Source organism: Mastomys coucha, unplaced genomic scaffold (genome assembly GCF_008632895.1).
Source record: "Mastomys coucha isolate ucsf_1 unplaced genomic scaffold, UCSF_Mcou_1 pScaffold8, whole genome shotgun sequence".
Taxonomy (NCBI): Eukaryota; Metazoa; Chordata; class Mammalia; order Rodentia; family Muridae; genus Mastomys; species Mastomys coucha.
The window spans coordinates 912,298-936,972 of NW_022196914.1; positions in this window are offsets into that span (position 1 = coordinate 912,298).

Genomic DNA, 24,675 nt, shown 5'->3' on the forward strand with positions numbered 1-24,675 from the left:
TTCAAGTACAATATTGAATAGGTAGGGAGAGAGTGGGCAGCCTTGTCTAGTCCCTGATTTTAGTGGGGCCTTTCTTCTTTTGTGGCAAAAGAAATTTTCTTTACTATTCTTTATTTGTTTTATACATTTAGTGTTTTGCTACAATATTATGTGTCAGGAGTATTTCCTTTTTTGGTCCAGTCTATTTAGTGTTCTGTAAGCTTCTTATCCATTTATAGGCATCTCTTTCTTCTATGATTTTTTTGAAAATATCTTCTGGGTTCTGTGAAATGGTAATCTTCTCTTCCTTCTATTCCTAGTATTATTAGGTTTGGTCTTTTTACACTGTCCCAGATTTTCTGGATTTTTGTGTCAGAAACTTTTTAGATTTAACATTTTCTTTGAGGAATGTATCAATTTCTTTCATCATAGCTTCTTCACCTGAGATTCTCTCCTCCATCTCTTGTATTCTGTTGGTAATGGTTGTGTCTGCAGTTTCTGTTCTTTTGCCTAGGTTTTTTCATATCCAAGATTCTCTCAGTTTTTGTTTTCATTATTCCTTCTATTCACATTTTCAGGTCTTGAACAATTTTATTCATTTCCTTCACCTGTTCAACTGTGTTTTCCTGTGTTTCTTTAAGGAATATATTAATTCCCTCTTTAAAGACTTCTATCATCTTCATAAGATTGGATTCAAAGTTATTTTCTTGTATTTCATCTGTGTTAGGATGTCCAGTGGTTGCTGTAATAGGATAGCTGGGCTTTGATGGTTCAATATTGCCCTGTCTCTTGTTGATTGTGTTCTTATGCTGGCCATTAGCCATTTAGGTTTTGTTGTTATCATGGTTTTAGGTGCTGATTTCTGAGTTTATCTTTGTTGGATAGGTGTTTTTGTGGCCTGTGTGGTCTCTGGGGTTTTAGGTGCTAACCTTGCATCTTGGGTCCCTAGAACCAGTTTGGCTTAGGATCCCTGGAACAAAGTGGCCTCCAGGAATGCAAGCAGAGTCATAGGCTGGAAAATGGAGTACAGGGGACAGGGTGAAGTCTACTGCTGTGTGTGCTGTAGGGATACTTAAGGCTACTATTTTCAAAGCTTATCTTCATGAAACACGTTATGTTTAAAATAGAAAAGCTATCAATGCTAAATGTCATAAAGTGTGTTTCATTTCTTAATTAAAAAAATCTCATCTTCCATCATTCAGACAAAACATTTAACCTGACAGCACTGAACAGTTTTAGCAACCAATGAATCTCTTTTATATTAAAAAATTTTTTTAGGTCATTGAAGTGTTTTCTGATGGAAATAGAAATCAGAGAAGTGTTTAATCTTCTTCCCAGATGGCCTTGAAAACAAATTCGGCTTTAGTTTCTAGTTGTTACATGAGGACATTTGTACCTATGAGAATCATTTGATATAATACATTGGAAAGTCCTACATTGAGCAGTTCTATAAAAATTCAGGCTCTTTCTGTTATTATCCGACAGTGCTGTATACTGGGGAATCTAATAGGCCTCTCTGTGTTAGTTAACATTTTATTGCTATGATACTATATTCTGTGGAGGGTAACTATAAAATTTTGTATACTGAGAGTCCAAATGGAAGCCCTTTATCTGTGTTGCCACATGGAGAATTATTATAGTGAGAGTGTTTTGGAGAAGCAGATACCTTTTTAGATAGGAAGCCAGAGAGAAATATTTGGTGCTCAGGGTCAAGATTTTACAACAATGCTCACAGAGAAACTCAACTTCAGAAAACCACTATTCCTTTCCAAGATGGTAGCTACAGTTACTGATGGATCTCTCACCAAGCTGTACCTTACCACCCCCACAATGCAATGCTTAGCATCAGATCTCTGACATCAAGATCACCAGAGGCAAACCATGTCCAGGTCATAGCAGGATGTAAGAGAAGAATTCTCCTCCAAAGAAGGTTCTATACTTCATGAGTATAAAATAAAGTTTTAGAAAGGATCTCCTGATACATTAAACATTATAAAATTAATTATATACACACTAGAAAAATAGTAGCTTCTAGAAGATGAACTCCACTGATGAGGGCCTGGGGCTATAGGGTAGTTGTTGTAGGGTAAAGTGGAATCCAGGCACTGACGAGATGGCTCAGTGGGTAAGAGCACTGACTCCTCTTCTGAAGGTCCTGAGTTCAAATCTCAGCAACCACATGGTGGCTCACAACCACACGTAATGAGATCTGATCCCCTTTTCTGGTGTATCTGAAGACAGCAACAGTATACTTATCTATAATAATAAATAAATCTTAAAGAAAAAATGGTATCCAAATTCTTGTTAAAATATGTTATCAAGTAAGTGTTGGGTGTTCATGTGTTTGTATGTATATGTATATACAAAAGAAATGGGAAGAAAGAAAGATTACCAAAATCCACTCCTCATATATTCAGCTAACTATATTGAGTTTTGACACCAAGGTTTTTTTTTTTTTCACTTTACAACACCACTTGCTCATCCGACCCCCTTATTCTCTTGAGTGTTAAAGCATTTCTACCTCTTGTCATTCGTGGACCTCACTATTTTCATGCTCTCAGGTAGGTTTTGTAATTGAACTATTATCACTTGTCCTTGTGGAATGCTTTGCTTTTGCTATGACTAGATAATAGGAAATGAAGTACTAGATGGGCTCTCTCTTATTTGGAAGGACTGTGAGGTGTCTCACCACATAGGTAGTTTCAGCTCATGCACGTAACACATTTATCTTTATCATGTTGCTAATAAGCAGGGTTTGTGACGTTATAATCGTACATTATTTTGGGGCAACAATTGTGTCTCATTGGCAGTTTCATTAGCAAGAGGAGGAAAACCTGAGCACTGTTTCTTAGTGATTAAGACAGCTCTAATCTGGATGGTATCAATGGGATACAAAGGTTTGCGGCTCATCATATGACTTGCCATAGGAAACTGGAATCACTTTTCCAAAATTCTTGTAAGAGTGGTTCTTCAGCAAGTACCACTTAGTCCTCCCATCCTGGAAGACACCTTGAAATATCTGCTGGTATCAAGTAGCTGGGGGCCAGGGCTGCTTCTAAACATTCTTTGGTGCACAGAACAGCTCTCTCCTTCCCAGGAAGTATCAGGAACAAGATGTCAATAGTACCAAGGTTCAGCAAATCTGCCTTTGAGCCAAATAGCTGGCAGGATGAATGGGGAATGAAGTAGAAGCTTGGGTCAGATCTATCCCACACAGACTGTTTTAAAAAGTCAGATTTAATGATGATGAAGTATGATTCATAGAGTTCCTGCTCTGAGAATACAAAGGCCTCCTTTCTCTTCCTGAACTACATTAATATTGCTCATATTTCACTACTGATTTTTTTTTTTAAATTCAAACATTCGGTGTTCACTTATCTAGCTAAGAGGAGAGATAATCCAGAACAATTACTGACATGTCACATTCCCATCATAGTCCAATCTCTTGCCACCCCAAACATCCAGAGAGGGCTGTAAATTATACACCTGGCAACTTTCATGTCAACTTTGAATGAGGAGCTTGCAGAAGGTATATGTTGTCTGTGTTCAAAATATGCAGATGCCATGGCAGAGCAACTGCTCAATAACAGACTGAGTTTCCAAGTTCCAGGGATTATGTCAAGACTCATTCACATTAAGGCAACCTGGGAGTTGCTATCCACTGTAAACTAACCTCATTTAAGAAGGGCATCTGCTGCATTCTCCCTCCTACGGCCTCCAGCAGGTTTACCATTTCTGTAAGTGATGTTTTTCGTTTTTCTTGTGTCTCATTAGAGCTACTCCTCCCTCCCTGAAAGGATGAGCCCCTGCCAACTTTCCAGTTATCTTCTGAATAAGCTCGGGTCCAGCGGTTTCCAGAGAGGGTGTCTTAAGTTTTCTTGTGCTGGATGGCTTGACATACCTAATTGAAATAATATATATTTGGATTCTTTTGATATTCCATACGGAAATATACAGCATGTCACAAATACCTATCAGCTTAAATAGAAAATTTAGAATAAATATGTTTCACTTTCCAGAGAAATAATGTTAGAGAGTAAGAGAAAACAAAACAAAACAAAACAAAATCAATCAACCCTACCTCCAGAATTTCTACTTTACTAAGGCAGACAGCTATGCCTAAAAAGGGCATCAATTTGAGGCTAATGTTATAATAAACTGAATAAAGAAGGATACTTGTACAAATTAGCTGCAATTTAGGAAAAGAATGGCTTTCGAAAAGCCAACATAAAAGTGTATAATTTAGAAAATCAAACTCCCTTCCTGAGCTGCAGAGTCCACAAAATAGGAATACATTTTCTTGTAATAGAATTTCACTGGGGCCTGATGGGAAGGAACAACCAACTTAGTAGCCTAAGCGCCAAGAGAGATCCAGGTATGTGCAAAACTAACAAGCAAGAATGCAGTTCCCAGAGGAAAGCTTCAAATTAACTTTTAGGTCTGGTTCTTTGGATGGAGAAACATTTGCAATGGAATCGATAGATGTAAAAGACCTACTCCCCAACAGAGGCAGGGTCGTGCCTTTCTTCAGTTTGGTTAGGTTCTTTTGGAAACCCAAGGGTGTGATAAGGAGACCCTGGCTGGGAGAATGCCTGTCATAGTGCTATAGCTTAGCTGCGGTTCTGAAGGCTCACTGGGAGAAAACTGTATAATAATGAGCTAGGGGGAAATAGAGAAAGGGTTTATGAGAATAGGAGTGAGCTGTGCCTGCAGCATCTCTGTTGCATAACTCAGTACTGTCTAGACTGTGCTGATTGATAGCCCAGACAGCCCCTTTATCCTGCCCAGGTCTCATAGCCATTCAGGGAAACACAGAGCTCAGAGCTGCTTCCCTGGAGGGCTTGTCAATTTCTTAAGGGCCTGGTCCTTAGTTATTTATTGCCTATAATTATCTAGTTGGAAAGAGAGCTTGGAATGAGCAAAGCTGGCATTTCTAAAACAAGCTGGATAAGGTTGTCCCTTATAGGCGGATAATTTAAAATAAATTTGGTTTGTGTTACATCCTAATCCTTCCTCTATTCAGGCTTTTGCTTAAATGTCACCACCCTAGAGAAGCAGGCCATCTCATGCTATTCCATCCAAAATACCAGAATCTATCTTCTCTGTCTGGTCTAGTTTGATTTGTTGATATCATTCATTACTTTTTTGATATCATTCTTTCAAATTAAGTTGCTTATTTTCTATTCTTCTTCCACTCCCTCTCCCCACCCCAAATTCAATATACTTAAGAGAGGAGCCACAGAAGTCTCTCTTGCTCACTAGTTTACTCTCAGCATCTAGATCATTGCCTGAAAGGTAGTGTGTGAATATGTAAATCTTTTTTATCTATCCCAAACCAGCTTTGACTTGTTCAGCCTGTAGTCTACTTCCACTTGAAGAATAAACGACATTGTTATGAGGGTCACCTGAGTGAATGGACATGGAGGTAGTAGATAGTAGTTGTTGTCTCAGGTATTCAAGGGATCTTTACTGGTGAGGTCTTTGGTCTCTCCTCTTTAGACTCTGATCCTGATGTAAAGTGCTCCCTTCCCTCCTTGGTCTGTACACCTCTTTTTTTTTTTTATCTTTATATATAAACCCAATTCATGCTCTCTGAATCCCCTATTTTAGTCACCAGAGATCTACTCTTATTTGACCAAGATTACAATCAAATTTCTGATTTCAATACCACCTCACACACCTTCTATGTGGTAAAGTACATCTAGCAGTTTTGGCAGTTTGACAGTGAAGAAGCTTTCTGAATCCTGCAGTGACTTTTGTAAAGGCATCATTACCTATGCATGATTGATGACATCACTGGCAACTGGAAACCAAGTCAAATGTCAGCTCTTCTCCCTTCCTTGTGGGTTTTACAGGAGCATAGACTGAAGCCTGATTGAGCTCACATCCAGTGATGCCACTTCACCTGCCTTCTTTGCTCATGTGTAACATGAGGACAGTGGAATATTTCAACGACTTCAGAATGGCTACAAGAATTATAAAAGCAAATACCTACATTGTAGATATGGAAGATGTGTAGGATGAGTATTAAGTATCATTGCATTTAACTAGGAATCCAAAGGAGTCCAATGAACTTTTTTTCAGATTTGGAAATTAGTAGAGTCTAACAGGAAGACAACATCATCATGATTTCTCAGATGATTCAATAATCATTTTATCTATTTATTTTCTGACATAAGTTCTTGCTATGCTGTCTAGGCCATGGTTAAGCAATTGCCCACCCTAGCTTCCTTTGTAGCCAAGAGTAAAAGTGTGTACCATCACTCTCATATTACAAACACCAGAAAATACTGAGCACCAAAAGGGCTCAGGTTCTTTTTTTAAGTACAGGTAAGGCTACGGGTTGCAAATCCAGAAACAAAGCATATGAATCATATGCTCTAACAAAGTAAGAGTAGTCAAAATGATGTACATTACATTAGCTATATCTAATGAAGACATTGGTCCAGTCAATGGAATTGAGACACATAGGCCTTTAATCTAAGATATTTTAATCTCCTTGGGAACTCTAGACAGTAAATGACAAGATTGCACTTTCTGAAGGCCAGGATCCTCCCTATGAGCACATTGCAACTTTTGAGTACCTCTTTTTACCTTGTCCCATCTGTCCCCTTGACCTGGCTAGATGTTTGCAATCTTTATAATATCCTTTATAAAAAGCTTGTAAATACATTTCCCTGACTTATTTAGGCAATCATAGGATATTAATTAGAATGAAGAATTGAGTAGTAAAAACCAATTTATAGCTGGTCAGCCAGAAATACTGCTGACATGCTATTATTATTAACCCGTGTCTGAAGGTATGGGGGGATCTTGTAGAAGAGAGCTCTTTCTCTGTGGGATTTCACTGTAGCCTAAAGTTTTGGGCATTTAGGGATATGGGATAACAAAGAGCCAAGATAAGAGACCTCACAATGAAACTTGCCCCACTGATACTGTGTGCATGAACTTGCCCACATTACAGACTGTGAAACATCAACTTCTACTGTAAACCACCTGATCTAGAGCTGTTTCTTGTGCCAGCACAAACACATGATATAAGGAAACCATTTTAAAAACCAGTTTTAGGCAGATGTGTTTAGTATGAGGTAAAGAATATGATAGATACTTCAGAGGTTGGAGGGGTTTGAACAATGATGGTGGTGAAGTCTCAGTGGCATGGTGGGACTGAGGGTGGGATGAGGTTACAGACCCACAGCATGAGTACTTTTTAACCAATGTGGGTTCCACACATGGCTGCTCATGGGGCATATTGTTGGCCTGGGCCAACAGCGCTTCTCAAGGCTTTGGATTTGCCCTTTTTTTCTGACTGGTGTGTTCTTTACTCTTCAGCTTCAGAATTCACTGAAGTGTGTCATCCTGAGGATGATGTTTGCTGACCCCCAGGTTGGATTGAGGTCCCCAGTTATGGAATTCCTAATCAATTTCTTTCAAGTGAATTTTTGCAATGCCATTTAAATTATTAACTAGTATATTTTTGGTTGATCCTTATCACAATTCCAGAGTATAAGAACAGAAATTACTCCTTGCAAATTTGATTAGCCCCCAGTTCCCCATCATAGTCAGAAATTCTACCACACTCTCTGTAGACAGTAGATGGTCAATGATGTTTTCATGATTGGTTAATTGACTAGATGGATAAATCACTGTAATTCCACAAAAGAATGTTTCTCCTTGCTGTAGAAGAGATGCAAACACTGTGGAATGGCTAATCTTGTTTATCATCTTGACTTACCAATGAAAAAGGATGAGATGCTAGGAATGTCTGCAAAGGATTTTCTTGATTAGCTTAGTCAAGGTGGTAAGCCCTAGACTAATGTGCAGGGTATCATTATGTGGGCTGAGTCCAGGACAGCATAAAAGGGAGAGTGCTAACTGAACACTAACATTTCTCACTCCCTGGTTCCTGATTGTAAATACTTTCCCACCATGATGGGAAACTAAAACACTCAGCTAAAACCAACCAACTAATCAATAAAACAGCAGCAGCAACAGCAACAACAATAATAGCAAGAACAACAAAATCCCTCTCTTTTAAATTGCTTTTGTCAAGGTATTTTATCAAAGTGACAAGAAAAATACCCAATGCACACTGTCTTTGTTTTATTTTAAATCTGTCAATCATCTCTCTATATCTATCTGTCTGTCTGTCTGTCTGTCTGTCTGTCTGTCTGCCTGCCTACCTACCTACCTACCTACCTGTCTGTCTGTCTGTCTGTCTGTCTGTCTACCTACCTACCTACCTACCTACCTACCTACCTACCTATCTATCTATCATCTATCTATCTATCTATCTATCTATCTATCTATCTATCTATCTATCTATCTGTCTATCTATCTAGAGGTCTGGGGTAGGGATGGACCACAGACTACAGACGGAATCAACAAAAAAGATCTTGCTCTCTCAGGGCATGATTATAAAATAAACTGGTTAGCTATGCTCTGTCACAGCCCTCTTTAGAACCCCAAACTGTTTCTTATTTATAGAAATGAAGAAGGAAGTAGTTCAGGTTGCAATTGTAAAATCAGGTGGGTGGAAGAAATGCCAATCTAATGGCTAACTGAGAGCTTTGGATGTAGCTTAGTTATTTCTACAAGTGTCTGAAAGTTAGCTTACAGCAGACTAAAGACCTTATTATTTTAATATTTTGCTCAAAATTAGGAAGAGAATGAACCAAATTTCAAGCTGATTGGAGACATTTCTGGTATTGAAGATTAAACAGTATTAAAATTTTATTTACATATGGATTCTTTAGCTACTTAGTAAAGCAAGTGAGGAAAGTAAACCAATATGCTTCCTTTCCTTGTGCAGGGTTCTCTGGAGTCCTTAACTATACTCAGCTGTCCCAATTTCCAGTTTCCTGTGGTGTCAGATGTTTGGCAGAAAATGTGAGATCTGTTTTTAGAGACATCCACTTAGCAGGAAGTTAGAAAACTCCATTGTGATGTCTTTGAAATGATCTCCTTCTGATCTATTTCTAGGCGAGTTTCTATCTTTCTAATGACAGAGGTGACAGTTCTGCTCAGACATTGAGGGCTCCTGCACCTCTTTCTGCTTCCAGAGATTATGGCTTCCTACCCAGATCATGAATACCAGAGAGTTTGAAGTGGTTAAAATGACTCTGTCGCTTGGACGTTTGTGGCATCTGTTAGGTTCATGATATTAAATATGGCTTTCTTAACCAACACCTTTGGGTCCAGGAACTAAAAGTGGTCAAATTAATCATGCAATGACTGTATGTTCAAAAATAAGAACCCCCAAGTGACATTCCAATAATGTCAAGAAGCCTTTACTAATTACAGAACCTCCTTCCCAGATCTGTCTCACTCTCAAAATCACAGTTCTGTTGAAGAACTCTGGTCTTAAAAGTCCTGTTGAAGAACTCTGGTGTTACCTTACACAAGAGTGATCCCAAGACACTCTAAATACCTCAGCCCTGGGACATTGTCCTAGTCCTCTGTGTCTGAAATTCAAATGGAAACAGTGAGATGGAAATACTCTTCAGAGCTCAGAAGCATTAAGATGAATTTGTTGGGTCATGACCTTCACTTGGTCATCCTCTGAACTTCACTTTGGATATTCTTGCTTGGAACAGAGTTTTATGAACTTCAGACCATGGTTTCCCAGATTATATTGGGAAAAGATCCTCCCTCATGATTAGCTTTGGGAACTACTAGTTTCCCTGACAACATGCGAATTTTAAGAAAGGGAAAAAATCCTTACCCTTCTTAACATTTGAAATACTATCTGAAAGGAGGGAGAAGCCATCACAACTGTTTTTTCTTTGGGTTTAAGATGCTGTATGAAAAGAAGGAAGGTGGGAGATGGCCTAGGTCATCAAGGGAAGCTACTTCCCTAGAGGTAAAGCAGAGCTATTTAATATATTTTAATTTTTTTCTTTAATTTTTAAACTTTACTCTGATGCAAAGTTGTTAGTTAAAGCAATAGGGCCTGTCATGTCTGTGTTCATGAGTAAAGATTTGGCATCCAAAACTACTCCAAAGAATATAAAATCTTGAAGAAATACAATTGTCCCTTCCTAATTAAGAGTTAATGCAAGCAGGGCAGTGGTGGCACACACCTTTAATCCCAGCACATGGGAGGCAGAGGCAGGCAGATTTCTGAATTTGAGGTCAGCCTGGTCTATAGAGTGAGTTCCAGGACAACCAGAGCTACACACAGAGAAACCCTGTCTAGAAAAACAAACAAACAAACAACAACAACAACAACAATAAAAAGAGTTAATGCAAGCTGGTCCTGTAAAAGGTCTGGTAAAGAAATCTCCCCTCAGAAATCTGTCTGTCTCTCTTCCTTTGCCTGTCTTTCTGTCTCCCTGTCTCTGTCCTTGTCTCTCTCTGTTTTCCATACACACAATGTGGCTCTTCATAGATGGCCATTGCTGATCCTCTCTATATTCCATATTAACTTAAAAAGCACAATGCATACTCTTTTGTTTATCTAATCTTTTGGCAGCTAGTGATATCTATAGCTTGCTTGCCTATTTCAGGTCCCTTTTCTTTAAATAGATTAGTTTAAGTGCCATCTTTTACTCCATTCTTTTTAAAATTTTTGTATTGTTTTAAACTATTTGTTCTTCTTAGATTACAATATAATCACATCATTTCCCAATTTACTTTCTGCTTTTAAATCCTTTCATCTATAAGACTAAAACATGTCAAAGAGATCCTATGTTCCCTGGTAACAATAGTATATTAGAAAAAAGTTTAAGCCTGTTATGCACAGTAAGATGTCACAAATGATGGTCATCTTATGATACAGATTATGGACTCAAGGGCACCAAATATACATTGTAGCAAGAAGCCTGTGTTCTTTTTGTGTGTGGGCAAGTGTCCCTGATCAGTTGGAAAGCAATTCTGTATAACTCTGCAAAGTAATAAATAAGATGTTCACAGCATTGACCATGAATCTCAAACAACATAAATAGACAAATGTGTGACCAGTAACCTCTGTTTAAGAGGCAGAGAATTCTCCAATGTATTTTGAAATACTTTCAAATGAAATACTTTAAATGAAACACATTGCAAGACTCGGTCTAATAGATAAATCACAGTTTCTCATTTATTAAAAACATTTTATTTTGTAATGGTGTCAAACAATAAGGTGTGTTGTATGGTGGTTACTGTAGAATACAGATAATACAATCATAATTTCATCAATGTGCTAAAATGTTCAAGAAATTCTTCTCAAATAAAAGTAATATGACTGTATTGCAGCTGTTTATTTTCTTTTATGTATCTAGAATTTGGGGTTGGGAACGGAAATTCACACACTAAATCTGAGCTCCAGTCTGTCTATAAAATGTTTGCACCTGAGTCGTTACCTCTAACTGGAAAACGATTGGGAGGATGAGTTCTCCAATCTGTGTAAACTGCAGACAGTCTGATCAACAACAGATTGAAACAGTTCAGTTGGCAAATGTTTTCAGTAGAATCGAGGGACATCATTTAAATTACCAAAACTAAGGACAGAAAATCCCACTCAGTGTCCCGAAAAGGCTGGCTCTTCATTTGTCTGCTGTGTTTGGCAGACAGAACAGGTTTCAGATGCGTGTGCTCAGTTACCTGGTTTCTTTGTAGGGCACCCTCTGGATATTTTCTCCTTTGTTAGTACATCTGTCTGTCTGTCTGTCTGTCTGTCTATCTGTCTGCCTTTTGGGGCACTCTAGGAGGAAAGGGCTTTGCAATTATTGCCCAAAGGGAAGCAGATCAATGGTTTTGTTGTTCAAATACCATAGTAAAAAGAAGTGAAAATTATTATCTATAAATTAACAAATGAACCTTGGCAAATTAAACATTCCCTTTAGAAACATGGGATCAGAGCCATGGCCAGAAGATCCTAGAAGAGAAACTGTTCTTAGCTAAAGTCAGAAATTCTCAGGGGTCTTCATCTGTTATCCCCAGATTTCCCTCCTGGCAAAGACCAGTGTTGTCTTTTCATACACTGTTTTGAGCTTCCTTTTTGTTGTTGTTTTGTTTTGTTTTGTTTTTCGAGACAGGGTTTCTCTGCATAGCCCTGGCTGTCCTGGAACTCACTCTGTAGACCAGGCTGGCCTCAAACTCAGAAATCCACCTGCCTCTGCTTCCCTAGTGCTGGGATTAAAGGTGTATGCTACCACTGCCTGGCTTGAGCTTCCTTTCTATCCCAAATCCCATGATTAAGGCTGTAAAGTACTGGTGCAGCATATGTAATTTCTCATCTATCACAATTGAGGAAGTTTGTTGAAAGCTGTTAAGAACCAGGAGAGCCCAGTCTTTGACACCAACTCCTTGAGTACCTCTGGTAACTACGATGACTGTTAGTCCCACCCTAAGAAATCCTCAGGAGTGCTGAGACAACGACTTGCTGCTGGAAAATAAATGTTCTCCTGCAGAGATATCTCAGCATGTACTTCTGTCCTACTTCTTAATTTTCTATATGTCTTCCTACCAGAAATTTAGCCATTCTGATGGCCAGGTATCATTTGGGAAAATGATTTCTTTTTATCTCTGATTTCTTCCTAAATCTGACTTCACTGATAAAGACTTGCTTCTATTTTATTTTTAAATTATATTTGTTTACTTTTCATTTATTTACTATTACTATTTACTAATAATTTTTATTCTTCTTTTTTTCTTTTTTTGCTGGTTACCTTTCGTCAAGTTTGACACCTAGTCATGTATCAGATGAGGAAAGCTTTATTGAGAAAATGCAAGATTGGACTGCAGGCAAATCTCAGGGATATTTCTTAATTAATTACTGAGGTAGGAGGGCCCAGCCTATTGCATGCAGCACCACTCCTGGGTAGATGGTCCTGGGTGGCATGAAGTAGCAAGCCTGTAAGCAGCATCCCCTCATGGCTTCTGCTTTCAGTTACTACCTCCGGGATCATGCCCTGCTTGAGTCTTTGATCTGACCTCCCTCAGTGATGAGCTCTTAGCTGAAGGGTTTGTGAAAGCAAACTCTTTCCTACCCAAGGGTGTTTTATTATAGCAACGAAAACCCTAACTAACACACATTTCTCCTTCCTCCAGTCTCTTGCATGTTCTCTCCCTTTAATCCCCTGCCATGTTAAATTCATTTCCCCTTTGATTCTCCCCCCTCTTACACACACACACACACACACACACACACACACACACACACACACACACAGAGACACACATACTTCTTTTTCCCAAATTTCTCCTTTCATATCACCTCTATGGTATTATTTTCTCATTTTAAATATCTTGGGAGGAAGTGACTTCTTGGACTACAATCTTCCAATGGCCCTAGACAATGTTATTGGCTACTTTTTCTTTGTTCTAAACCAATGGCTATATGATATGATCTTTATATTGACCTAAAGGACTGTACTATCTCAAATCTGCCCAGAGGGCTTATTTCTTACATTTTGCTTCTATTTATTATCATCACTGCTATAGCTATTATTATTTTGAGTTTTCCTGGGAACATGTGTTTTCCCCCCCTCTCTTGTGCACACACATGCACAGGTGTGTGTGTGTGTGTGTGTGTGTGTGTGTTTGTGTGGTTATACATGTGCCACGATGTGCAGATAGAGGTCAGAGGGCATCTTATGATAGTTTAGTCTCCTCTTTACCAGTGAATTCTGGAGATCAAACTCAGGTCAAATCTGAGGCAAGCTCCTTTATCCACTGAGCCATCTTGCCAGTCCACAAAGAAGGTTTTATATTTATGACTTATATGAAATTATAGTTCAACATGCAGAATACGGTGACAACAGAAAGAGCACTGTGACACTTCTATGCTTAGGACCTCTTGTGAACTTCAAAACAATCTTGTGAAGAAGGTCATATAAGGTTTAGTTTGACCATTTTTATTTTACTAAAATGGTAGGAGAATGACTTACTCTAAGTCACACATCTAGAAAGAGGCAGAAAAACAATAGGTTGAGGACTCTGGATCTTTCAAGTGTTTTACCTCGGGCTATTGCATTTCTTGTGTACATCAGGACATCAAATAATGTTTAGATATAACTATAAATCAACATTTACTGGTGTGTGTGTTGCATATAGGTATTATAAGAGGCTGGTACAGAGCTATTTATTTTCTTGTTCCTCATGTAAATTTCTAAATTTCCAAGCTGTTTAGGATTCATGTGCAATGAAGCTTTAGAATGAGATAAACTAGATGGTCCTTCTGGCAATGATATCTTTGACCTGATTCTCACCAGGTTCTGTCTAATGGAGAGGGCTATCATATGTAATGACTAGATTAAACTGCTTTCATTAAAGGGCAAAGAAACTCAGAAAAGGCTGACAGATGTGTTTTATACTCCGCTGAAAGTAAACTCTGTGCCCTTTTTGATTTTAGATCTGATTAAATGACTCTATCCATTTGAGCAGAAAATATTCAGTGAAGCTGGCAAAGGCATGGTGCAGGTGCCTGAATGTTCCCAGGACTCTTGCCTCCCTACTCACACGTGTTATAACCACATTTCAAAGCAATCAGAACTTCCACACTCCTGTGGTCCTGCTCGCTCAATTAGAAGGGCCAGCCTGACCTTTTACATATTGCCCTGTGGGAATACCCTTTGAAATTGGTGGGAATCCTAGGGATCAGTGTAAGAACACAAGGAGAAGCTGGCTCCAGGAGAGTATTTGATCTCTGAGTTGGGTCACAGAGGGAACAGATGCCTGCAAGGACAGTCTCAGAGTAACTGAGACATCAGTCCCTGCCAGCTTAACTGCAGCCAGGTGCAAGAGATTTCCTCTGCTAAACCCTGAAATGAGTGGCTGTGTATCAGCAAGGAATATACTCCCCAAGCTTGAGATTCCAGACAGCCATTATGCCAGATCTTGTATTAGAAGAATGCTTGCTTAGTTTCTGAACTTAGTCTTCCTGATGAGAGTGTTATAGAAAATAAAAGCTCCTTTCTAACAGAGCCCAGAGTCTGAGTCAGTGGCCAAAGCTACAGGAAGTCCTCACATTTGGCCATTCTTATCCCCACAGCATCTTCATGCTCTGGTTTTAAGATGACTGGTTTGATCACTCTTGTTTATTTTAACTGGGAGAAGAGATAAAGATGGAGAGCCATGAAGAAAGGAGTCAAATGGCAAAGAAAGAACAGAAATTAAGGCTGGTTTCTGAGTGGTTTGTACACCTGAGGCAAGAAAGGAGAAATGAGAATGATACCAGCTGATCATCAACCAACACAAGAAAAACTCTAAATTAAAACTAGGCCTTTTCTATGTTCAGCTTTAGACAACCAAACTTCCTTCACTAGAGTCCTTATGGTAGCATTGCATGAACTCATGGTCTCAACAATGTGTTCCCTTGAGGGATATGATGTCAGAGTTTTTCCTCAGGGTTCTCTCGTGCATTTTGTGTCAGAGGTCCACTATCATTCAGGCCCAACACTATAGAATACATCAACCTACAGGGAGCTAAAGACAAGACGTCTCATTTGAAGTGAAGACATGTCGGAGCAGACTTCCTCAAGGTTATCCTCTGGCTGAAATTCCCACTGACTGAACTTCTAGGAAGAAACATAATCATATAAGTTTTTAGAGACTGGCAGTGTGCAATGTATACATAGTAACACTTGTATACAAGTGACTGTCTTCAAGTCTGTGTTTAGAATTTGGATTAAGAGTATAACAGGGTTTCACAGACCCTAACCCTCAAAAAAAGTCCAGACAACAGAATTTCTGCACCAATAAAAAAATCCCTACTAAACAAAACTCGTGAAACAAAAGAAGGGTAAGCTTTGACAGTGAGGAGTACCCTTTGACAGCAAAGGTCATGTGTTGGGACTTGGAAAGAGTAACTTTTCCTTAGCTGGTTATAGGCTATACTAAGATGTGTACGTTTTTATGGTAAAACCACAGTTCATGACTTTTAGTTTATTATATGAACTTTGTTAGAAATAATATACAGACTAACTTATTTGAAGGCCCTAGTAGATATTGCTTCTGGCCAACTTCAGTACTATGCTTTACTGTCCTCCATATGTTATTTGTATAGATTTGGAGAAACTGTCATGATGCATTTCCTATAGGAGAAACACCAAGTTCTCAACTCTGGCTACATGGTAGTGTTACGCACACTCGTCTACTCCAGTCAGATCCAAAATATTGGGGATAAAATCCTGATAAAGGATAGAGGCAATGAGACCCCAAAAGGAGTTCTGTGCCTCCTGGATTTCAGACTAGTCGCTGGTATCCCCTAACTCAGACATGTTCCAGATTAGTCTTTCCAATCGTCAACACGGCCTCATAATTAGGCATAAAGGTACCCCAAGAAATGATTCATAAATGGTTAAGACTGGGCATTGTCTCCTGGCCGACACAATGTTTCTAACCTATCCTGGTTTATTACCAAGCTTCCCATAACTTGTAATTTCTCTCTAGGATACTGCCTTGCTAGAGCTAGCAACAGAGGTCAAGTACATTCAATAGATAGTTTAATGTTTTATGTACTAGAGAGTAATCGAAGGGCTTCCACTCAAAGACATTAGCTAAAATTGTTAGATCGGAACTCCCCACTGCTTGCCTCCAGCAAAACCAGAGAATTAACATAGGAATATCAAAATACCTCAACAGGGAGGGCTCCACTCCTCTTCCTCCTGCTTCACACCTAGCTACCAGACCCCCACTGACCTTGATGTGCGGTCACCTGCCTACGTGACTCTTGACATTTGCCCTGCTTGCTGTTTGCTACTTAAGCCTGCTTTTCACTTTGTATACTAGGAGAAGGACAAGGACGAGGACTGGGAGAAGAAGAAGGACTTGGACTCGCATGCAGGACTGGCACTAGAACTTAGATGGGCTAGGACTCAGATTCATGCAATCCGCATTCCCCCGGGCCCAGAGCACTTGGGCCCGGGGGATGCAGCACCAGTTTAGAGGAGATAGCTGCTGGTTTAGACCCAGTATGTTTCAGATAGCCTCAGATGTACCTCAACTATTGAGCTGCCAGATTTGCCATCTCTCTTTTGCAATGACTGTAAAAGTCTGATGCCATTTCTAAGAAATACATTTAGATCCTATACTTCATGTATCGTCTCTGCCATCATTTCTTTGCCTACGCCTTGTCGACCTGACTAGGACCCCCGTTTCTCCCGCGGGTTGAGGGAGACCCAGATCGGCCGGCCTGTGACATGGTAGAATGATCCAAGATGCTTAATTGTTGTGCTCATCCTTAAGCTTGCTGTGCAGCTAAGGACAATATCGAACTCCTGCTTCTCTCTCTCAAGTGCTGGGATCACAGGTGTGTAACATCATATTCTGTTTAAGACAAGGTATATTTTAGTATCTCTCATCTGTTTGGTTTTCCTCAGCTGGCCTTCCTTTTGCTTCTTCAAATGACTTTCTCTCTGTGTTGGCAGCCTACTGATCCTTATGAAGCAGAATAATGCTCCCACATAGCTCACTGCTCTGCCTTAAACAATGAAAAAAGAAGAAAATGTCCCTCCCCCCTCAGGAAAACAAGCTACTGCAACCCACTGTTTCCATTGTTACTTATGTTTTAAGAAATGATGTTTCTTTGACCAAAAGATTAAGAAGCAATAAAATGACAATTCTTAAAGCAAAAGGTGTTGCGAAACTCCTAATGTGGTGGTATAAAATAATTTCCAACCAATATCAGGTTATATTAAGACACATTTTCAAACTCACCTTTGACTTGTGTATCTACCTTCTCAGAAACTCTATCAGTCAGAGAGGATCAAATGCTTCTCCTAATGTTCAGCCTTCCAATTTCAGATGGGTTCACAATCACTCTCTCAGAAACAACCTCAGTTTCCTTTTATAACAAGTCAGTACACAGATAGTATACCATATACAGAACCAATTAAAATGATAATAATCCATGCCACTGGGGAGAAAGAAGTTGGCTAAATTAGTTGCAGCTCCTTATTTCTAATTGGTGCAATTACTTAGAAGCAGAAAGACTAAAATATGGAAGAGATGAATAAACATTGTATCACTCATATAAAAGGTAAATAATCAATAGCATTGGAACTATTATTTATATTAATAAAATGCTCAAAAATCCCCATAAATATGATTGTCTTAGAATAAAACCTTCCAGAGATTGATGCTGGAGAAAACAACATAAAAAGATCTTAGACCCAAGAGAATGGAAACTTGAGAAATCTCTTTGGGTTTGTAGATTTACAGCTTTGTCTAAAGCACTGGTAGTGGTAATGTTTGCCCAAATTGGTAGTTGTAGTGATTGTTCCAGTTATGAAATTGAGAGGAACAGTGGAGGCTCACAAGGGCTATTCCATATGTGCTCTTAGTGTTTTGGAAAAATGGCTTCTGTAATGGCTGCTCTCTCCCTCTCTCTCTCTCTCCCCCCCCTCTCTTTCTCTCTCTCTGTGTCTGTGTCTCTGTCTCTGTCTCTTTCTTTCCCTCCTTCCTTCCTTCCTTCCTTCCTTCCTTCCTTCCTTCCTTCCTTCCTTCCTTCCTTCCTTCCTTCCCCCTCTCTTATCTACATTTTTTAAAAAATAACACTTTCAATTATGAGACAGAATTGAAAGAATAAGGTATTTTTCTAGTTAATGCCTGAGGTCAGACACATTCCTAAATCCAGCACCATTGCTGACAGGATTACCTAAAAGCATAATGCATGACTCACGGGCACAGATGGTTGGGTATGTGTTTAAAACAGGCTTGCATGTGGAGTTCCATTTTTACCTCTTATGCCATTTGCACTAATGAGAGCTTTACAGGGAACACTAATTCAGCCTGGGTGACTCTAACCATACCTAAGGGAACACGGGACATCTATTATCAGGAAGTCATAGCATTGGCTTATTTTTATGAAAGGAGAAAACCTTGATCTTTGCTGTCTTTCAAATGCAGCAATGAAAATCATCCCACTGTTTCCTACTGACTCAAATACATTTCTAGTTTATTAGAACTACAAAAGATTGAAACAACTCACTGTAGGACGTAGGCAAAACCTGGGTTCTTAGAGGCCCACTGACATTTAGGCTCAATGCTATGGAATACATCAACCTTAAGGGAGCTGAAGCAGAAAGGTCTCTTTTGCAATGAAGGCATATAAGTGCAGACATTCCTTGAGGTTATGCTTATACACCCAGAAGACAAGTGGATATCAACAAAGTCCTGGAGATGAGATCATGATGAAAGAAGCCATTCATCTTATAAAGAATCCATTTGTAAAAATCTCCTGTAGGGCCCTAGAAGCCCTGCAGCCATTAGTATCCTTCCCAAGGTTTCTTGTCAATGGCCATTGCCTTTTCTGTCTATAGTTTTATTCTGCAAACACCCATGCCACAAAACTAGGACAGGATTAAAATTGACAAGAGGAGTTCTTCCAATCTCTATTAGTATTACAGATGGAGTGGAGGATGGGCGAGGTGAATCAAATTTTACTCAATGATGATGATGATGATGATGATGATGTTTCAATGTTCATGGATTTAAGAAAATTTTAACTGTAGATGATGAGGAATAGATAGATATGTGATTGGTAGCACCTAGGAGATATGTTAAGAAAACCAGCAAACTTCCATGGAGTCCCACCATGCTCAGGACATCTCCTTGTGGATATTTTCATACATGATGCTAGGTTAAAATATATGTGTATATATATATATTATATATATATGTATATATAATATATATATATATATATAATATATACATATATATATATATATATAGAGAGAGAGAGAGAGAGAGAGAGGGAGAGAGAGAGAGAGAAAGAGAAAGAGAGATTTTAGAAGTAGATGCCAAGTCCAGCTGTATTTTAAGTCACAACTGAAAACAACTGAGACTTCTTGCTTCAGATGAATCTACCACTTCCGTCATCCTCCATTTGCCTGGCAACAGAAAAGTTCCTTTGAGTCACAAACACAATAAGTGGCTAAAAATTAATTTGAAGAGTTATGAAATGAGTTAGTAACTGATTAAGTTGAGAAATGGTAGCAAGGAACACTTTTCAGTAGAGAAACAGGGAATCTTCCCCACAGATAAGAGCAGTGCAGAGCTGTTCTGTGCTGTGCTGCCTCTGCCTGTCCTCTGTTGTTAATAGTCATCAGGCTTTCCAAGGTCATAGCCTGGGTCTGGAGACACATGAACATAGCAGCTAGGATTAAGCGGTAGAAGGTTCCATGGCGGGTCTGGGCCATTTGAGCCAAGGTGCGCTGTTTAGATCACATTGTGCAACAGAACTAATACAAGAGTTTTATTGTGGGGAGGGGGGGAGAGTGAAAGGTAACCAGGGTGGGAACATGTGAAAGAGGTAGAGACAGAGGCCATAATATTGAGAAGGACTGTTTAAAGGGTGCATGTGTTGCATAGGAAAATACGCTACTGTGTAGTGACAGCATAAATGCTGTCAACAGATGTTGAACTGCTGGCACTGAGTTGCTGAAGGGCAGGCTGGCTGAGTGGCTTGTTTATAACAATAAAGCCCCCAAGCTTCATTTGTTATAACTGCCTTCATTTGTTATACTGCCTTCCTTTTATAATCTGGCTTCTTTAGATCTATGTGCTTGGCGCCTAACCTACTGCAGACAGAAACCCATATTCCAGGTGTTTGGCTTTGTTCCTCTTCTCCTTTATCTGCAAGGATTCTAACTGGTTCTGGGTACTGGAACTATAGATTTATTTTCTCATAACCAGAAGTAGGTAGTCTATGTATACTGAGAATTATTACCCTGAACAAAAAGGTATAAGAAAGAGATAACAAATGTTTATTTAAATAAATATACATTGAGGCTGGAGAATGGATAAGTTCTTGAGAGAACTTACTGCTCTTTCAGAGGGCCTTGGGTTCCCCGCATCCGTGTGGTGGCTTATAACCATCTGTAATTCCAGTTCCATGAGATTTGATGCTCTCTTCTGTTCTCTATGGTCATTATAATCATCAACTGTACATACATACGTGCAGGCAAAACACTCATACATACATAATATTATTAATTAATAAAAAATATATGCCTTAGATTAGGAGTGGTGATGTACCTCTTTAATATCAATGCTTAGGAGGCAGAAGAAGGCATTTATCTGTGCATCCAACACCAACTAGGTCTACATACAAACCTCCACACAAACCAAGGCTACATAATAAGATCTTGTCTCAAAAAAAGATAATTTATGTGCCCTTTTCAATATTGTATATAAAAGTCAAAGCATATTGAATATTGACAAATGAAGTAGAAAAGTTAAAAATAGAAAATTTAGTACAGGACTGGAGGCTGAGTATGGATTATAATATTAAAGAAATACACTGTGTACAATTAACAAGTTTACTTAACATCAGATCCAAGAATCATGAGCTGTATGTAGAAATTTTACTCTATAGTTCACACCTTGGGTGTGGACTCACATAGAGCCAAATGAGAAAGTGTGGATTCATCCTCTTAGTATAAAGTATTGTTAGAAATATTGATATTCAATGAGAAGCATGATTATAGAAGCTTCCATCAGAAAGCCTAATATAGTCTTTTGACTTGGAGCTCTAGAATATAAAAAGGTAAATGGTTTCTTGTCCAGAAACCTGAGGGAATTTGCTCTTGGAGCCTTTCTTTGTCCTTTTTTGAGACTTAAAGAGGACATATGCATCTTTATGAATTCCAAGAACTACAGTTCCACAAAGACATACAGCTGGACTTCCTGTAGACCTAGGAAGAGAAGTATATTGTTGGTGAGTCATACAGGCACCCAGATGAAGAACAACCATTCATGTACCATAGTCACCTTCTTTCACTCACTATGGTAGTAAGGAGCTCATAAAGGTTTTGGAGGCAGATAGACATAGCTTGAAACCCTGTAACTGTAGTTATGGACATTCACAAACTACAAAACTATGGCCATTGTATCCGATTATGTAGAGCCTCATCCTCCTCATTCATCAGCATTTACTAAGAGCTTATTTGAGTCAGTTGCTTGCACTAAAATAAATGACATTCCTTGTCCTTAAGATACTATACTACATGCTTTCCAGTTTAACTTTAGAATGGGCTATATACAGGCAAACTTAAAAAAAAAATCTAGAACTAATTATTAGTTCTCCACCACTGTGTGTGTGTGTGTGTGTGTGTGTGTGTGTGTGTGTGCGTGTGCGTGTGTGTGTGTGTGTGTGTGTGTGTGTGAGAAAGAGACAGGATTGCATATTGTCTAGGGTTACCTTAGATTTGTAGTCAAGTGTCACTACTCTAGAGGTGGTGGAATTTGGGAGAACAGAACCTAAAAATGAGGCCGACTAAAGTCTCACACAATAACCAACTTACTCAGAGCCTTAGACAGTTTATACATGAGTAAAGTGTACAATCACAAGGGTAAGTCACACATGACAGACAAACTACATGGGGCAAAATCACGTTTTTCCATAGAGGATATATACAAATAACAATAGCCAATTGTAGCGAACAATCTAAAGTAAACTCACTACTTCTGTTACACCTGGGAGGGGTACAAAAACGTAATCCAAGAAAAATTTCATGTTTTTATATCTGATTTCATGATGTATAATCCTCGTCTCTAATAAAGAATAAGAGTTTATTCCCCTATTGGTTGGAGATATTTTCAGTAGAAAAGCCATTGACTTAGCTGAAGCTCCCACTTTGCCTTGCTTTGTGGAATGCAGTGAATCAAGTATTTGAGGAACAAAGAGAAACTAATTTTAAACACTATGGAGTTGGAGGCTATTGCTAGAAAAGCTACTGTTCTGGAAAAATAAGAAAAGAAGGAATGATTAATTAGTACCACAAAGTCTCCTTGGTAGCAAATAAAAGGACTTCCAGATCTTCCACAGAGGACAAAACACAAATAACAAAGAAACAAATAAAATGGAATCTCCAAATTAGAAATTGCAACTCAGACCAAGTATTAAAACATAGAAGCAAAGCATAGAGCACTAATATTAGACATCTGCTCAGCTAGAATCAGGGTTCTGATTGAGAAGTAATTGAAGACTGGTATGTGGAATAAGGCCACTAGGGTTTGATAATCTCCAAAATCAGGAATTTTGCACATATACTTCTAGATTTTTTTCTGAACATTTTTTTTGAACTTGCAAAAACACCTTCTAAACTCTTTGTAGCTGTAGAACAAACAGCCAGGATAAGAACACAATATGACCTTGATAGTGTTATGCTAGGGTTTTACTAGAGGTAGGAAAGAATTAAATCCAGAAAGAGCTACAGCACCTAGGTAGAATGTACTCCCAGAAAGCAAAAGAACATGTACAAGGTTGATGTTTAAAAAGTGACAGAATACATTAGAAAAAGGAGAGTGAGTTACTATGGAAATAGTGTTGAGAGATTCAAGATTTAATATACTTGCAAGGATCTAGGAGATGGTACTAAGATAAAATTATGATAAAACTTAGAGGTTCATGGACAATTATAATCTATAACATATGGATTTTTGAAATTGATATGGTTGATGATGGGAAATGAGATCCATGGACTCAGAAATGGGCATGTTAGAGTAGATTGACTGTGTAATGGTTAATTGTACCAAAGCTAGATAGAACTGCAATGATAGCTTTCAATGAAGTCAACACTTGAGTAGATTTATAACCATAAAGGGTTGGAATGTGCCCATCCAGTTAATTGAAAGTCATAAGAGAGAAGTGACTAGTATCTCTTGAGGCAGGAGAAATTTTTACCAGAAAACTATGGACTTGAACTGCAAATCTAAGCTGTTGCTTGATGACTTACCATGCAAGTCTTGGGCTTGCTAGTTTCCTTGAATGAGGCTCAGGGTCTCTGTCTCTGTCTCTGTCTCTGTCTCTGTCTCTGTCTCTGTCTCTGACTCTGTCTGTCTCTGTCTCTCTCTCTCTGTCTGTGTGTGTGTGACTCAGTCTCTCTCTCTTTCTCCCTCTGTGTGTCTCTCTCTCAGTCCCTCTCCCTCTCTTTCTCTTTCAGTCTTTCTGTGTGTGTGTCTCTCTCAGTCCCTCTCCCCCCTCTTTCTCTGTCTGTCTGTCTCTCTCTCAATCTCTGTGTGTGTGTGTCTCTCTCAGTCTTCTTTCTCTCTCTCCCTCTCTCTCTCTCTCTCTCTCTCTCTCTCTCTCTCTCTCTCTCTCTCTCTCTCTCTCTCTCCCTCTCCCTCTCTCTCTCTCTCTCCTGCTGATTCTGTTTCTCTGAAGAACAATGACCAGCCTGACTACTAACAGCATAGATACTGAACAAAGCAAGGTCTGTCCAGTTTTCCATTTACTAAAACAATGAGAAATTTGTTGTTGAAATTGATAGTGGCACTCCCAAGGAACGTAGCTTCTCTTCTCTGCCATGTTGATAAGAGACGGTAATGCAAAACTGGACTTGATGATACCAGGAAGAGTATTAAGATTCCAAGACAGGAGGTCCAGAACAAGCCTTTGGATATTAGGTAGATACAAGGTGGATGAAGTGTTTGTAATTAATGGCAAGGTTGTAGGAGAGCTCTAGAACATGTCTATGAAGCAGGCTCTTTATGTGACTAGACCTTTTACCTCTCTCTCTCTCTCTCTCTCTCTCTCTCTCTCTCTCTCTCTCACACACACACACACACACACACACACACAGAGGAATGAGTTTTTTTTTAGTTTTTTTTCCCCCAAAGGGACCTATAGCCATTTGTAAAGATTCTAAGAAAAATGAAGCAGTTAGATATTTTGAGGACGTTTGGATTTTTTTTTTTAAGATATTTTCTTTAATTACATGTAAATTTCTCCATTCCCAGTTTCCCCTCCAAAAAACAAAGAAACAA